A 15691-nucleotide genomic window follows, 5' to 3' on the forward strand; every position below is an offset into this window, starting at 1 on the left:
GAAACCAAAGGTTGTGCTGATTAAAAATAGAATGAGAAAAACAGACACAGATACGGGAAAGAGCAGTGAGACCCAGTGGTGGGCAAGGCACGAAAAATGCCCTTTTTTTCGCAGCACAGCAGACGTGTTAATTTGGTAAAAATGGCGATTAAGCAAGAGAAGGAGCAGGACTTAGGAGATTATACAGAAGGAGCAGAAAATTTCCATTCCCTTGGCTATCAGCCAGAGCAGCTGCCAGACCCCGACCTGGCGGGGCACTGCTCCTGCCCTCTCCCCGCCGAGCAGGAGCTGCTGACACTGGTGGCTGGGGCCGAGGCTGCCAGGCAGCTCTGTGCTTCAAACTTCTCCAAGGAGCATTTGAACCAGAAGTTCCCTTTCTGATAGCTCCCCAGCAAGCAGAATAAAAAGATGAAGCCTGTGCAAGGGAAGCTCCGTGGAAGGCAGTGTGCCCACGCAGCGAGGGGCCGTGCCGCGGGGCGCAGCTGCACCCGGACACCCGCGGGCACCCACCCCAGGCAGCGCGGGGCCAGCAGGCAAGGGACCTGCGGGGCAATGGCACGGCTGGCACACAGCTCACACGGGGAATTGTTCCGGCAATTTGCCCCTGCTCATCGGAAACGAAGGCTGTGCTCCCAGGAGGAAGGCAGGCAGCGAGCCCGGCTCTGGCTGCAGGCACTGTCCCCTCGCCCCAAGGCTGGAAAAGGGGCTGGGGACCTCCGGGCCCCGTGCGGATGGGGGCGGCTTGACTGTATGAGCCCACTGCATCGTTTTGCATTGGTTTCCTTCAGTCTTCCTCCCAAATGGGGAGAGGGAACAGACAACAGAAACTTGCTAGGAGTGTTTTTATTCTTAAGTCCCCAAACCATCTGCCTGAGGGAAGAACCTGATTTGGAAACCTCGGCAAAGTTTTTAGAAGCTAAAGTGTGGTTTTGGAATGAGGTGCATCGTGTCTGGTGAACATCTTTTTTCTGCACTACCAGCATCACCTCCAAGCATAGATTTCCCTGAAACAAAGGCAGGATAAGTGAATATAATAGAGAAAAATAGTAGCGCTATATATTTGTTGTTCACTCTAACATTTTAAGGAAACATGGTCACTTCTGCACTTTCTCAGATCTCATTTGTTTGCAAAGGAAAGAGAATTTGGAATCTTTGATAAATCCTTAGCATCTGACCTTCTTTCAGCAGCACCTCACTGATTTCAGACAGCAGCAGAATTTGCAATCCAAATGCCTGTTAAATTGAATGGTACCAAGAACATTTGATATATTTTAGTTTTAATATGTGACAGAAACACACGTCAGGAATGTCCTTGCTGATGCAATAGGTTTTATCTGCATTTGAAGTCATATGCATGGACTCTGAGCATTTTCTTTAGCATTTTTTGCCTTATTAGTTTCAGCTGTGCATTCCCTGCCCATCTGCGAGTGCAAAGCTTTCACAGCGCTACACCACCTAAATCAGCACCCGGTTCCTTCCCTCGGACTGCTGGGGGCCGGCAGGCTGTGGGGGTGCAGCACCTCACCCGCAGCGGGTGCAGGGGACAAGGCTGAGCAGGGCTGGAGCCCCTGGCCACCGGCACACGGCTCCGAGCGCAGCCCCCGCCGCTACGCAGCCCCTCACCCTCAGGGCATGGGCACTGCCTTGCTGCAGGAATGAGTGAACCAAACTGGCCACACCTGGAAACAAAAAAAAAGCATTTAAAATGAAAGAGGAACATCCTCAATTAAAAAATGTTAAAAACCTTTTTTGTAACTTGGGTGTTTATCACAGAATCACCTGGGTTTGAAGAGACCTCTAAGATCACCAAGTCCAACTTCTGACCTAACACTAACAGTTAGGATTACTAGGCTTTTTACATGGAAGGTATGAGGTTAGATGACTAAGCACTTTCATAATAAATAAATAAATAAATAAACAAATAAATAAATAAAATAACAATAACAATAACAATATAAACAAAGAACCACCACTGACACAATGTAAGGTATCAGCTGCACTGTGGCAGGTGCCTCTGTGGCATCCCCAGGTCCCGGTGTCATCTCCTTCTCCTGAGCCATGCTGCTGCAGGGCCACAGGGGGACTCAGGGGCTGGTGTGTCAGCCTGGGGCAGGGCGTGGGGAAGGGAGGACTGGGAGAGGGGAAGGGGCAGTGGGATGGGGGAGCCGGCCGGCACTGCGGAGCTGGCAACACGCCGAACCGACCTCTGGCACAGCGCGCCTCAGCGCCTGGTGAGGGGCAGCGGAGCAGCTGCTGCAGCCCTGTGGGAAGGGCAGCCTGGCAGTCTGTGAATTACAGGGCTTTGTTCCGGCCTAAGATTGTTCTCTTCAGGTGAAATTGATTTCATTTGAGAAGTTCTGGGTTTATTCTTTTTCTTTTTTTTTTTTTTTTTTAATGTTGTTTCTATCTTTTCTGTCTTTGTTTTCTTTCTAAAAGCAAAAGCAGAATCCTCAAGACATGTTTTTCTTTTCATTTGACAGCTCTGGGAAGAAGAAAAGGAAAGAGGAAATATCATTTCCCTTAGTCACTTGCTCTTTCAATGGGGCCAGCCACGGTAACCAGCAGGACTTGCTAATTCCCATAGTAATAATTAAGAAAAAGATGTATAGATGCATAACAATTAAAACAAGCTACACGCTGTCTCAGGGCTCAGCTTACCATCCACCAACGCCACCCCTCTGGCACTGCTGTACCTCAGGCCGTGCTCTCAGGGCGGACGGGGCAGGTCGGGCCCCTCAGCCCCATCCTGCCCGTGCTGAGCTGCTGCCAGCCTGCGTTGCCAGCCCCGGCTGCGGCTCTTCATGAGCCTGCAACACAGCTCTGAGTCACTTAATACATGCAGTGGTGCATGTTAAAAAGTCTCTGCAATTATCCAGGAAAGTCTATTATTCTAGATTAGAGCTTTCCGAATACAGTAATAGAATATATGACTATTTGTTTGAATCCTAAACTAACTTCAGCATGAACACGCATGAGACATCTCGATATTTGTGTTCAATTTCCATTTACATTGAAACTCTGCTAGCAAAAGTGTCTATGGTAAGCTCATTCCCAGCCGCAGTCCACCCACATTTGTCATGAGAACCCAGATCAGAATTTGCGATTGCAGCTTTCCAGGCTGGCTCACAGCCTGCTGCCGGCTCAGCGAAGGACGCATGAGGCACGAAACAGCACTTGACGTGAGCATGGGACGGTGCTCTCCAGAACCCACGGCCAGCAGGGAGCCGGAGAGGTTTCACCTGGTGCTGGACTGGGAGCAGGGCCGGTGGAAGGCAGCACCGGGGGGCTGCGAAGGTGCCCCGGGGGCAGCGGCAGAGCTGGGAGCCGCAGGAGCCACCATGGGCTGGGGACAGCCTTTTTTTTAGCAGCAGGTATCAGGAGTCCCCTCAGGGCTCTCCATTTAGCTGAGAGAACGAGGACGCGGTGTTACCTGTAAATGGCTCTGCCAGAAATGAAGCTTGAGAAAAGGCTCCCAAGTTCCCTGTAAGGAGAGCACACGGTGGGTGCTGCAGGGTCAGCCCAACGAGGAGCGCACTGTTCAGCAATGAGTGTAGGGGTCTCAGTGTGGTTTTGCAGGAACTGTAGTGCAGTCTCTGTCACTGGGGACACTTTCAGACTCTGAAAGAATGTGCATCCGACAGGCATGTGGTGGCTGACCTGGAGTGGGCTTCCAACAAGCAGAGGTGACCTGGAGGTACGGGCTTAGCATGGCACAGGGGAGCTCCCTCCATGGAGCCTCATCCCAGTGCCCTGGGCACACTCCAGCCTCCCCAGATCATCTACAGACAATGCTGTGCCTCAGAGGCTGATCAAAGGCGAGTCTGGGACCAGTTTTGGAGCTGGCAGCACCAAACTGGCTCAGAAAAAACCTCACAGATCTTCAGGCACCACCATGCACCAAGGGCCACCAGTATGAAACCACCACACGTGTCAGACGGTGACCTGGGCACTGTGCTGTTGCTTCAGACCTTCCTACCTTTCATTCCCCCAGACATGATTTTTTTTTTTTAAATCAAAAAAACATCTTTGGTAGTCAGATGAAATATTCTACCTAATTAACAGCAAGAAAAACTCTCATTCCTTTTCAGCATTTTCTGATCCAGTCCTGTGGCTGTTCTTACTGAAGATCCCAGGGTACCAGAGTCTTTTGAAACCTCTCTTTCATCACTTCTCACAAAGAAGGACCATTGATATCTAGACGACGGATTAAGGTGGACAGTTCAGACTAAACGCCTGAGGAACAAAGAAAAGTTTTATTTTTAACTAAAAGTTAACCACTCTGATAATTCCCGGGTTCCCATTTGGGTAAAACAGCACCGCTCACCATGGGCAGGGAATGCACAGCCTTGGCACTTCCTCTGCAGAGCCACCCTCAGCCCCAGCCAGCCCGTGGCAAGAGTTCACCCTATAGGTTTGAGCCACCACAGACGCAAACCAGTTCATTTCCACACTAAAAGTGAATTCATGCTGCAGCCACCACCACCCTGCAGCAGTCCACAGGCTCCTGGCAACCCGTGCCCTGCTGCCCACGCTCCTTGCTGGGGGGAGGCAGGCAGGAAAACCCTTGCTTTCCTGCATGGACTCCTAAAACCAGTCACAGGCAGGTTTAGGAAAGTAGCGGGTGCTCTGAGGAAAGAAAAAAATGCCTGCAAAGGCAATTGGACAGGGAAGTTTCAAACAGCACCTGCAACAGGTGAAACCTCCAAAGGCAGCAAAAGGGCCGTGAGGAGAGCAGGGCGCCCACACTGCCCAGCTCCCCGGTGAGGAACGAGGATGCCAGAGGGCTCCACGCACGGAGCTGGCCACTGCTCCTGCCCTTGCCAAGCCAGGACTGCCTCCCCAGCCAGACTGATGTATGTGCTTTTGTAGAGCAGCTGATTTTAGCTCAATGACACATCCAATTTTGTTTGGCAACTCATGTGCGTGTGCTTCACTTTCTTTTGTCACAGAGCATCCGGCATATTCTCCTCCTTGGCATTCTGGATTTAAACTCTCACTCTGACCTTTTCAAACGTAATTATTCTCACTTCCCAAGGAAAGTCTGAGACTTTTGGACAGATGAATACATTTGGCCTTATTCCTTCTATACAGAGTAAATGCAATCAATAAGAATATCCTTCCCAATTTTCTCACCCCTTTCTTTCCCCCATGTATTTTCATGGTTATGAACAGCCTGCTGAAGATGTGGAACTACGGGCTCTCATTTTTCAAATACCAAAACAGAAGATTAAGGCTTTATGCATGAAAACTGTCTTTAGATCTGTCAGAGACCTCTTCTGGGCCAGCTGAAACAGCAAAGACCCAAAGCAAGTACCAGAGGCCGGTCCAGTTCCTTTGGATGGTGATGGAGTCACCCCCTGCTCACGGGACAGCAGGAAGAGGTCCAGGTGTTTTATCCAAGGAACGAACCGGGCTGAGCAGCAACGGGGTGCCGCTGGGAAGCTTTGCCTCAGGCTGGTCGAGAGTTTGTGGTCTGGCCTTCCCCACAGCACTGCCAAATGCCTGCCATTTTATCAAAAGCTTTGCTACTTCGCTGTGTTCCCAAAGTACCATTGTACAGAGATTTTTGCTTAGGCGGTAATTCCAGCTGAAAGTAAATTCCAGCATGATTATGCAAATAACAATTTTTTTGTCTCAGCACTTGCTTGAAAATAGTAATAGTAATAATAATAATAACAGAAATAAGTCTGCCTGAGGTTACTTTTTTCACTGAAAAATAGCTATTTCAGGTAGCCCTATATTTTTATTGTTAATATTCCTCATTATTTCACTTTGACAAATATACAGTGTAAATGTTTTTGAAATTTGATATATTTTAAAAATTAAATAAATTTCTGCATCTTCTGCAAAATGTTTCAGCTCATTTTGTTTAGTAAAACTTGAGCAAATTCTCTATTGCGTTGCCAAGCTCTTATTTTTAGCATATGTAATTTTAAAGATAAAGCCACTTGAGCCCTGATACCTCAGTTAAAAATAAAACAAAACAACTAAAAAAAAAATAAATAAAAGAGAGAGAGAGAGAAAAAAAAAAAAGTTATCTTACAGAACTATGCATTTATGCCAAACTCACGACCTTTTCATGGCCAGGAGTGGCAGTATTTTTTCTCTTGAGTGTTCCTTGCTGCTGTCACAATTTGGCATGACAGTGCAAGACTCCCCCTGCATAGCACTGGCTCCCATTCCTTCCTATAGAAGCCTGAGGCAAATTTGAGGTGCCAGTAACCTGCACAGGTCTTCATCTTGGAGAGCATCTGGATGAGGAGGTGAGGAAACCCTCCCCAAGCTCCCTCTGCCCAGAAGGAAGCTGGAGGTGACAGAAGTCTTAGGACAGCTCCATGCCCATGAGAAATGTAGGAGTTTTGGTGCTATGCTGAAGCATAATATTTACCTTTTTATTCATTATTTACACTGTAAATGGCTATGTTTTACTACCTGAAAAGCTGAGCAATCATTTCTTCACACTATCAATAAATAAATAAATAAGTACACAAACATGTTGAAGGGCAGCTGCCTTCTTCCTTCTGTGTATGGTGTGAGTCTCACGTGGCTTTGAACAGCTTCTGTGAAATCCTGATGCAGCACTCACAAAGCGTGCACGTTCCCCAGCAGTCAGCGTGCCTCCACGGTGCTGAGCCCATCGCTGCTGGGATGACTGCTCTTGGCAATGCCCCTTTGGCCGAACCCAGCCACATGTGAACCACCTTCTAAGCCAGGTCCTCCAGGATTACCCTGTTGGGTTGGTTGTTTTTTGATGGTTTGTTTGCTTTTAATAGAAATGAAGTATTCAATAGAAATGTAAATGAAATATTTAATAGAAAATGAAGTATTTATGCTCTCAAATTAAGTAATGGGAAGCTCTGTCAGCAGTCAGCCCTAGCCACAAAGCCAGAAAGCTCAGGGCTCGCACTCCCCAGCAGCTGCAGGTCCAGCAGCTTCTTGTTGATTTGCAAAATGTTGCCGAGGTGTCTTGGCTTCATGGCTAGGATTCATTGATAATATCATAAAATACATAACAAGCAGTGATTTCCTTCTCAGCACACACCCATCCTACCATCTGCAGTGCACAAGGGAGCTACTGACGAGCAGGGGAAGCAGGGGAAGCACCTCCCTGCCCCGCACTGAGCAAGGGGCCCCTGTGTGCACGTAGCTGCCGGGGTGGGGGACAACACTCGTATTGAGCCCAGGGGGAAACAATTTCCATTCCTATGAGTGTAGATGAAGCAATAGCTGCTTTCTGTAGAGCATGTTAGATCACTAAAGTTAAAAAATATATATATATATGCTTTTTTCCTTAAATGAGCAGGTCACATTCTCTCTCTCTTGCTGCCCTCTCCCCCTGCCCATCAATATCAGGAGCTGTAAATCCAGCCCGTCCCTCACACCAGGCCCAAAGCACTATGACTGCAATCCTCCGTGACCGTGGCATCAGGACTGGGTCAAGGAGGCCACGACTTGTGAGGGGAATGGCCGTGGCTGCAGGGTGCGCCCCTCGGGCATTTGGGGCAGACTTTGGGGCTCGAGCAGCTCCAGCTGCCCTCGGCCCCCCGCCCGGCGCCCCGTGCCTGTGCCATGCACCCGCACAGCACCACGGGGCAGGGGCGAAGCGGGCCCGGCCTTCCCCATCCCCGCAGGGAGCACTGGAGAAGGGCATGGCTTGGCTGGGTTGGCACAGCCCGAAACCAGCGGCAGCCACAGACGTGGCATCCACACATAGGAACCTCACAGGGAAAACCCCGAACAGCTCCAGCTGGACACGGGGCTGGCGCTCCCTCCTCACGCTGTATCAAAGCCTCTAATGAAGTAATGCGAATGCTGAAATTAGTGTCATTTAGGAATGTGGTCTGTCAGTAAAAGGGAAACAAAAGGAGCCTGCTCAGACATCAGAGCTCCCGAAAAGCTAGAGGTAGGTAAGTGTTCCTGTTTCTTATTAATAGCCTTCGATTAGAGCTTAATGTAGCAACACACTGTGCGAGTCTAATAAGGTTGTCTGCCTTAGTCTCCTAAATAACAGTTGGGTTTTTTTTTCTCAGGCCATCCTGAATCTTTTCTCTGCAGGATGTGATGGGTTTATAACACCAGTGAGAAGACAAACTGCTATGAAAATGAAGAGACAGCAGAAAAGATCAAGAGAAGGGAATGCAAAAATTGTCTTCCCTTTGAAAAAAAAACGCAATCTAGTCCCAGTAATGCAAAAATTGAGGTGCAATCAGCCAATTCTCAGAGCATGAGAAGACATAAAACTTGCAAAAGATTTACAAGTTCACTTATATATAAACTCAAAACTAACATCCTCCTAATTTCAAACATCTGTATAGGAATTTATATAGGTCACCTGTGGATGTAGGCCAAAAAACAAAAAGCAAACAAAAAAAATTAAGCCCATGCAATTTTTTTCTTACATTTCCAGTCACACACATGTATCTAAAACAACAGCATGAAGCACATAAAATGAAATTCAGGAGACAGAATTGATTTATTCAGATCATAGTGGCTACCTAACTTATCATTCTTCAAATGAATTTTAAATTGCCCCACTACTGTTACTGAAAAAAAAAAAGCGGACTCGGAATCCGACAAGGGGAAGCACCCGTGTTTCTGGAGGGGAATAAGTGTAACCCCAACCCTTGGTTCACTGCAGTGGGTACCTGCAAGTAAACAGCTTCCAGGTCTGGAACAGACTGTGTCCATTTGTAGTCTGAGTGCTGCAAACACCCAGCTTCTTCCTTTTCTTGCCTTTTGCATACTTTGTTGTTGGATTACTCTAGCACATCAATTATTCTTGCTACTTTACATTTGTATTGTGTAATTAATTCTTTGCTCAGCATCGGGGGACGGGGCTGCTCTTGTTGTGAGCGCTTCCCTGTCTGTCTCTTCCACGAACATCGGTGAGCACCATGTGTGGGTGCCCTGTGCAAAGGAAGCCCTGGAAATACTCTTGGCCTGGAGATGCTGGGGTCTCCCTCAGCAGGAGGCGGGCAGGTTGGAGCACTACAGCGGATGCAAGTTTTCCACACCTGCCCCCAGCCAGACCCAGGGCCTCCCTGCCACCCGTCCCAGGGCACCCCCAGCCCCCGGAGAGCAGCCCCGTGCCTGGTGCCTGCAGGCACGGCCGGGAGCGGGGGGCCAGACCCGCAGCCGTCCTGCCACCAGGGCTGCAGGTGGTGAGCCCCCACCCTGCTGCAGGGGAATCGGCTTTCTGTGTAAATACAGCAACGGGATATCACTGAAAGTGCGCTTTGAACAACACTTCTGTGTCTACATGAGAGGGAATACATGTAACCCCCCAGCTTCTTTCTCAGGGATAGCCTTGGCTCATCTCGGTAACAGAAATGCTCTGGGTTGTGAAGTTACAGGGGAGGGGTGAGCAGAGCACGGAGCCGCTGCCCCTCCGGAGCCTCCTGAAGCCGAGCTGTGGTGCGGGCTGCAGCCAGTCACTGCCCAGGGACCAGGGATGGGAGGCAGGATTTGAGAAAAGAGATTAGCTATATTCCCATTTGGAGGCTCATATCACAAAAAGGCACTAGAAAGCCTAAGGAATTATATAATTAACAGTGAACTTAATATTAAACCCTTTTTACATCTCGGTGAACCATGCGCACAAAAATAGCTGTTTCCTTCACAGCAAGCACATCTGAAGTGCAGATTAAAGGATCCTGCATTTTGCATTTCCAAAATTCTGTGACTTTTACCCCTCTCATTTATTAACTGGAGATGTGTATCTCCAATCCCAGAAGAGCTTAACTGGAGATGCAAGGCTGAGCCCTCGCAGGATCAGTGGCAAACTAGCAAGGTCAGTCCCATCTTCCCGTTTCCATGGCGATCGCTGTGATAATATATAACATGGCAACACCATCTTTCCACCAGTTCCTACAGCTCAGCTCTTGGCTTTGTCTGAGCTCCCTTGAAATGGAGGTGAGATAAAAGAGAGCTAACAGTGAAGAGGAGACAACTGAAGAAGCTGCCTACGAACACGCCGGCCGCTTTGTGCCCGCTCCCTGAATAAGGCAAGTTTTCGACAAAGATTTTCTTTCAAGGGCCTGCTGTGTGTCTAGAAAGTGCCAACCTTCTGGTGATGTTGCACTTAATGATCTGGATCCTTCCAGAGATAACTTTTTTTTTTTTTTTTTTTCTCCTTATTCTGTTGATCAGGACTTATTTTCCCCATAAGCAAAACTACAAGAAGATTTCTGCTGTTGTTATTAGGACTCGCTGTCACTGAATGCAAAAACTGCAGTGGGTGACAAAGCTTTTTTTTGATGCTGGAAAAAGATGCAGCCCAACACAGCCCCTCTTTGCACCCAGACACCCAGCAAGGGGACAGGTGGTGGGGCTGGGACAGCTTCCCCATATGGGGGAGGCTGCTTTCCATGGAAGGATGAAAGTTTTTCAGCAAAAGAATTATTTGTGTCTGAAAACAAAAGTTTATTAAACCTTAGCTCTTTGCAGAGAGATCCAGCTTTGCTCACTTGAGTGAGTATCTCAGGATTCTGGATTTAGAAGTGCTCTTGCAGTTTCTAGTTTTTAAGTAAATAATCAAAGCTCTGCATTGAAATAAAAAGTTTTCACTAAACAGAACTAATTCACAGTTCATTGGGAATTCCAAATCTATTTGAAAATTGCAGATATATATCTGTATGCATGTCTACATATGTCCATATTTATACACAGGCCTACATGCATTCAGACATGAATTTCTCATGCACTCTATAAACTTGTCCCTGGAGAGCAGCCATGTCGGCAGCATTGCCTGTATTCCTGGTTTGCTTTCCAGCGCCTCATTTTTAATTTGTCTTTTGAGTTTCTGAGTGTTTGTCAAGGCTGCGAGAGAGGATGGGCCATCAGTCATAAGCACCCCCAGAAGATTACAGCTGATGTTCACCCGCCGTGCACTCACACAGCAGCAGATGACAGCCTGGAGTTGGCCAACGCCGAGGGTGTGAAGCCCAGCGCAGTGAGGAGCCCCCTGGGGGTGCCAGGGGATGCCCCCTGCCCCCTGCCACCAGCCCCTGCCCTTCACAGCTCCTGGGCAGGCAGCGCCTTGTTTTTTTGGGGGGCAGCTTGTGCTGGGGCTGTCCAAGAGAGATGCTGCAGGAGAATTCCTAGCGTCCATCTCTTGTTAACGACAGTCATGCAACCCACCCTTCCTTTTGTCAGTAGAATATATTGGTGTAGCAACAAATGGTCAATATTTGGAAATTAGAAACCCAGAAAGACTACTCGTTAAATAATGAATGCCATATGAAACTTCCTTCTGAAAGGAGTTGTCTAAGGAACAGTCAAATGTAATTGCAAGCAAGCAACAATTCCTTGACACCTAAATACATCTGTTAGGAGCATCCCTGCTCTGCAATCTAAATGGAGGGATGTAGAAATGGATGTCACTGTGGTTGATTATATTATCATCTTTTAAAGCCATCTTCAGCTGTAACAAGCTCTAAAGTGTTTTCTAGAATGATGGAGTACTTAATAAAAATAAGACAAAGAGTCTTTGGAGACCTTAGTGGCTTGCATGCCATTTGAAATACAGTGCTGGTCCAAAAGATATTAGCTTAATACTCTCTTCTAGTTAAAACTGTAATTCATCTTCTAAAAGGAGAAAGACATCAATGGATCTGCAAAACTCTTTTAGCTTCATTCAGCAGATCTGGGTAACATTTCCATACAGCTCTTGTTTCTTCTGTGTAGAAAAGAAGACAGATTAAAAAGGATATCATTGTCTGTTGAGAATACCTTATCACATGCAGGGGCATCCTGAGCAACTTCCAGCCTTCCCAGTGTGAAGCCACCCGCAGGACCCAGCGCTCCCTTCCTGCAGTGTCCAAGTTCAGTGGTGCCACTGGAGCTGAACGTGTCCCTGCGCCAGGCTCTGGCACCCCTCAGCATCACTCCAGTGCCCGTGAGAGCCTCCAAACCCCAGACTCCCTGCACCTGCGGGCTGAAGAAATAACTCCCAAACCTCTCTGCATGAGATTACAGCCTGAGCCATGCTCCATGTACCCGCCAGCTTTGGGGTGAGGGCACCGTGCCCCCTGACTGGCGCTGTCTGCTCACAGGTACAGGTGACTCGTTTCTTGTCCTCTGTTCCAGCAGAAGAAATTCTCTGTTCCCTTTCTCCTCTCACATCTTCTGCTCTACAGCCACTAATGACCCCTTCCTCTCAGCAATACAATATAATCATACGAAGCTAGCAGTGATTCAGCCTAACCTGTATTTAACTTGAATTTGCTGCTTCTTGTCAGACCCGATTAAACTTCTCTGAGCCTCCCACCTCCCTCACTACAAGTCTAAAGCTTATAGCAATTACCTTTTTTTTTTTCTTAATGCCTGAATTTAAACTTATTTTATTTTCTAAAGAAATGATCATCTCTGAGCATGCAACAATCCTATAATTAAAATAATTTGCTCTTGTAGCACAGAGGTTACATAATTGGCAACTAAGGATACTTGATATTTTAATAACAGGGAGATATATAAGAAATTCTTCTCACTTTCAGTCGTCCGTGAACAGGAGCTGCCATGCTTTATGCCTTTACAATCTTCATCATTCCTTCTGACCTGTCATTTTCCCAGAACTTTATTTTCCAAATGACCCAGCGGCTCACTAAAACAAGCTGAACTTCTTTGCAAAGAAAATCAATCATTTCCTACAATATCTTACTGAGAAAAGTTCTGTGCTGGCTGAACTCCTATACCAGATTTCATATACAATGGCAGAACATTAAAAAAGGCTAACATTTTAATACAGGAGCTGAGCCTGAAAATGGAATGGGTCTTTGATCTCTGAATCTGGCTAGAAATGTCATAGGAGTGGGATTTCATAAATGATTCCTTCTAATATCAACTTTGGCAGGGGCAAAAATTAAAACTAGCAGTGCTCTTTCCTGTAATATTCAATGATTCAGCCTCTGACCCTGGAAAGCCGGATGTGTGGCTATCCATGCTTTTAGTCATGGGATAAAAGATAATGCAGAAATTCCAGAAAATGAAAAATAAACAAAATCCCCAAAACTTGCTAAGTGCAATGGGTGGTTGAGACAGTGCTATAGAGCAGCACAGCTGGGTGGCACGTGGGCTCAGCCCCATCTCCTGCTGGGGAGTATCCACCAAGCCTCTGCTTCCCCTCCCCTGTGGGACCTGAACTGCTCACAGCCTGCTGGCATGTTTACAGGATCGGGGGAGAATACTTTTCCTACCTTTCTTCAGCAACATTTCCAGGAAAAAATAATTAAAATAAAATAAAATAAAATAAAATAAAATAAAATAAAATAAAATAAAATAAAAATGTGATTTTTCTGCAGACATTAAGAAATAAAAATAGACACAATGTTGTAGGAATAGTTTTCATTTTATCCAGTATCTTTTCCATTCCAGCAAACTCTTTTTTCTACCAGCACTCTCACCCAGTCCCAAGCACAAACTGGAATTCCTGAGCAGATCTCACAGACCTGACACCAACCGGCAGCAGCTTTGGTGTGTTCTCCAAGAGCAAGGTAAATAAGCACCGTGCGTGGCCAGGGGCTCTTTGTGGACGATGCCCACGGTCACAGCTCACCCCCTCGCAGCCCAGGACCCCGCCTGCCACCTCCCAGGCTGCATGCAGCTGCACTCCTCGTGCTGCGTGCATGTATGCTTAGGGATTAAAATGATGGTCTCCCAAGTCTTACTTTGTTTTCGCTTTGGACCATTCACAACTGAACTCGTTGAGTGATAACAGGGTGAAAGTTGATTGTACATTTCCTTTTATGTGTATCTTGTAAAAAAATAAATCATTATCCTACGCTGATACATTAAAGTCTAGGAAGTGAGAGAAAAGTATTGGGATGTGGGATGCCACTCTCTGTGATGTCTCAATGTAAAGATGAGGGTTATTTTTCACTGCATTAAAGAAACACATTGGTTTCTCTAGATCTTCATTTTCATTTAAAAGATTACATAGCATAAACAGAATTCTGTGGTAAACAAAGAAATCAATGCAATACTCATTTTCTTTTGGAATGTACAGTGAGCATCTTGATTTTAATAACATTACTTCAGAAAATGATATAATAAAATGCATACAGCATCTATCCCATCTGCTGTCACTGCTAGTTGTAGCTGCAGTCACAGACCCTAATCTAGACTCCTTCAGCCCTGTTTCCTGCAGCCCACAGCTGAGCTCCTGGGGGTTGTTGCACATTCCCACAGAGCCAGGCAGACACAGTGTGCAGTGCCTTTGTACTTCTACCAGGCTGCCACAATTTATCAGTATTGCTAATGTTTTTATTACTGAAGTTTCCCCTTAGCTATACATCAGTTAAAAACGTGTTTATACACCACATCAATTACTTGATTGCACGCATGTAGTGAACAATGCAGATTTTGTTCACTACATTCAACATTTTGGGAGAAATGGTAAAGCCTGGCAGATCAAGATCTATTTGGTGATAAAATCACAGAATAGGCTTTAAGCTTCTTGATAACAATGACCATTGGAAATAATCACATCCATTTAGATGGGCTGAGGATTTAGAAGCATGGCTAGGAAGGAAAGATAATGCCCTTTATATAAAATAATTGTTCTGATCAGAGGAATTGCACACATCTCTGGACACACGTCCCCTTATCAGATAACATCCATTACACTGTTATATTTGATAAACTTAATTTTAATTTTATTTATAATCTGTTTCAAAACAAAACAGAAGCAAACAAACAAAAGGTTAAATAAAATCCTTCTAGTATGCGATGGCTGATGCACCATCTAATGCTTGTAAAAATGCAAAGCCAATCCAAATCCTTTAGAAATGCTTTTTTTTTTTTTTTTTAGCTTGTGTGGCTCTAGTTCCTGAACCTGATGTTAACACAAGTTTCCTGTGAAGCCAATGCCACTCCAGCAATCAATGAAAGCTTGTTTTATACCAGTCTTACTTCTCCTTTCTGCTACAATCAATTGAATTTGTCAAGAAGGCTCCAGGCACTGCCTACATTTTTTTCGCCATATAATATTAGGAAAAGAAAAATGTCCAGCAAAAGCTATGGGGGAATACTGACTTTAAGTATAATTAAAATTAGAGAAACTCAGTCCTCTGATATTGCAAGTACTGACATATTGTTTACTTCCTTATTTACAAACCAATGTTTATATGTTACAGTGTCTTTCAAAAAAAAAAAAAAAAAAAAAGGAGGTGGGACAAGAAATTAAATATTAAAATTCAAATAGGACAATACACTGCAGTTTTCATGGTGTCCTTGTTCTGGCAAAACATCTATTGGCTGTAATTGGAACTTCTCTAGGGCAAAGCCTAAAGCCTTCAAAGTCTGCAGCAGCATTTCTCTCATGATGTATTTCCTTTGCTTTGCAGATGTGCATTAATAGAATATGGAAAAAAATAATATGTAAATGATGAACAGTTCTGAATCTTCAAGGTAAGAAAATAATTCAAGAATGGAAAAACTAATCAGATGGGCCAAAAATTGATTTATATATATATACACTATATACATGTATATTACTGTGGCAGGATTATTACATAATTCAGTCCTCCTTATGTTTATGTAAGAAGAAAATCAATAGCTTTGAAATACATAACTAGTATGTTAAAATCCAGCTCCAGGACTGTATCTCAGGAGGAGCGGTAAAAACAGAGCAATGCAGATGTAAAACATCCACAGAAGCAAATGTTGGCATTCAGAAAGAGAGTGCTCCTACCTG

Source organism: Netta rufina (genome assembly GCF_964035555.1).
Source record: "Netta rufina genome assembly, chromosome: 5".
In the NCBI taxonomy this organism is placed as follows: domain Eukaryota; kingdom Metazoa; phylum Chordata; class Aves; order Anseriformes; family Anatidae; genus Netta; species Netta rufina.